The sequence below is a fragment of the Pocillopora verrucosa genome, unplaced genomic scaffold (genome assembly GCF_036669915.1).
Source record: "Pocillopora verrucosa isolate sample1 unplaced genomic scaffold, ASM3666991v2 scaffold_48, whole genome shotgun sequence".
Lineage (NCBI taxonomy): Eukaryota > Metazoa > Cnidaria > Anthozoa > Scleractinia > Pocilloporidae > Pocillopora > Pocillopora verrucosa.
The window spans coordinates 60,651-62,786 of NW_027078186.1; the positions used below are offsets into that span (position 1 = coordinate 60,651).

Sequence of the window (2,136 nt, forward strand, 5' to 3'; positions counted from 1 at the left end):
CGCTGCTCATTGAGCAGCTCATATATTAAACTGATTTTTGGAACTGGGCTGTGGAAAAGAGGCTTGCCTCGTCCCAGCCACGGGTTGCCTCGGTATAGCACTACCTCCGAGTGCGGCCCACTTCCCTCTGGGGAAGACACATTCAATCCAAAACAAAGTCAACGGTATAGCATTCTTTTATGTTTACAGGAGCCCCGCCCGCCCTTAGAGGGGGAAGAGGTGAAAGAGGGATGATAATTCAGACAACAGACAATGGCAGGAACGGCCGCTGGCCTACGTTTTCTGAAGTGCGCAAAGCACTACCACAAGGACCTAGGGGTAAGTGGATTTTTTCACCGAGGGCAGACGCTGAAAAAGCATACTTACCTGACGCGGGAGGTACTGTGATCAAGGAGGCAGTCCTCTCAAGGCGAGGCCCTTTCATTGCACTTCGACTGGGTTGACCCTTGCGATTACCCCAAATGTGGGTAACTCGAGCGTATAATTTCTGGTAGTGGGGACCTGCGTTCGCGCTCGTCCCCGCAAAAGTCATCCAAACTATGTCTATATGGCCCTCTTACTGACTATCGAGGGTATTTTTGCTTTTGCAGTGGACCGGTAGACTTGCAAAGAAAGCAAAGGACGCACAACTGGCCAAGGTGTTGGCACGTTTGGAGGGGTAGAAGTGCATTGGAGAGACTGGAGGAAGGAAACAAGGTGAGTTTCGGGGCGGTGCGTAACTTTGCTGGCTGTTTTTGTTCAAGGCCTGTCTGCTCTATTGTGTGTAAAGTCCTGTTCGTTTGTATTTGCAGGTTGTGCGTGCCGTGCCGTGCTGTGCTATGCGCGCGAAGGGAAAGGAAATGAAAGGAAACCAAACGGCCGATCGACCGAGCGAGCGAGCATAGAAGGGCATTCGACTTGGACCGTGAGTACACTTTGAACCTTTTGAGCGGTTTTATTGTCACTGGAGCCGCTTTTAGAAATGCTATTGCTATCGTTAGTGTATCCTTTGTGCGAGCAAGCGAAGCGAGTGAACGAATGAACGAGGGAAGGAAACAAACTAGCAGAGTAGTAAAAGTATCGAACCTTTTTCCCGATTCGTTTGCAGTCTGAATCCAACCATTGTCGACTTTCAGTGCCGTTTTTCGCGCGCCTCCTCTTGGAAGTGTGCGAGTGTTTTGCCACGTCACGATGGCTTAAAACTGCGTCTCAGAAGTGTGCGTTTTTTTCCTATTCATTTTTTCGTTCGTTATTTGGAATGATTTGATATCACAGAAGTAGAATTTGACATCATAAACTGTTCATCTCGCGCGTGCTCACTCGCTCGCGCGCGCTCTGTAAGAAAAGTCGATCGCACTAGAGTTTTCGCCATTAGCTGGCCGATTTTTGACAAAAAGGTGTTTCCCCCCCTCGTTTTTTGCTTTGATTTTGTTCCTCACTCACCTACGGCTCTCTATGTGAAATTGTGGTGTATGGAGAGCTATTTATTGGGATAAAACGTTTAGAGATGTTCGCAAGACAAAAAATTGAAGCCTACAACACGGGGTATTCCCAGGCGGTCACCCATCCAAGTACTAACCCCGCCCGACAGGGCTTAACTTCGGTGATCGGACGAGAACCGGTGCTTTCCCTGTGGTATGGTCGTAGACGAGGAAATGGGGTCGAAATTCTGCTTGTTATCGGCCAGGTTCAGGCTGTAAAGCGGCCACATCCCTGAGTGTAGGCGAATTTGAAATTCTAAAGCCCTAGTTTCGTTACTCTAACCCTAAGAAATCGATACTCTAACCCTAAGAAATTGTTACCCTAACCCTAAGAAATGGTTACCCTAACCCCGAAGTCGTTACCTAACCCTAATGTATTTTCCTCAACCCAGTTAACACATTGAGGAGCATCGATTTGAAGCACTATTCCCTAGGGAGGGGAGGGAGGGGTCCCAAGAGACATAACGTGTCCTAAAAACCTATTATACAATGTTTTAGCTCCGTAGGTGCGTGTATCTGGCTTTAAAATCTTACAGTGAGGAGATACCAAACGGGTCAGCCTCTGGGACCGTCTGCGGGACTCGCAAGGGCTTGTGGGGGCGACCTGCTACTATCCACCATAAACCGTGGGAAGGATCCCTCGACCACCCCCTCACCCAGGGCATGCTTCGGCATC

The 2,136-nt window shown here is 49.1% G+C and overlaps 2 non-coding genes and 1 pseudogene across 2 annotated transcripts; 2 read left to right on the plus strand and 1 right to left on the minus strand.

Annotated features, from left to right (window-relative positions):
- On the plus strand, window positions 1–126 carry LOC136278728 (U2 spliceosomal RNA; annotated as a pseudogene).
- Window positions 127–358: 232 nt separating this feature from the next.
- LOC136278772 (U1 spliceosomal RNA) lies at window positions 359–522 on the plus strand. Its single transcript, XR_010716541.1, has one exon. It is a non-coding gene; the product is annotated as a U1 spliceosomal RNA (small nuclear RNA).
- Window positions 523–1,509: 987 nt separating this feature from the next.
- Window positions 1,510–1,628, minus strand: LOC136278747 (5S ribosomal RNA). The gene has a single exon (XR_010716517.1). It is a non-coding gene; the product is annotated as a 5S ribosomal RNA (ribosomal RNA).
- Between the last annotated feature and the right edge of the window lie 508 nt (window positions 1,629–2,136).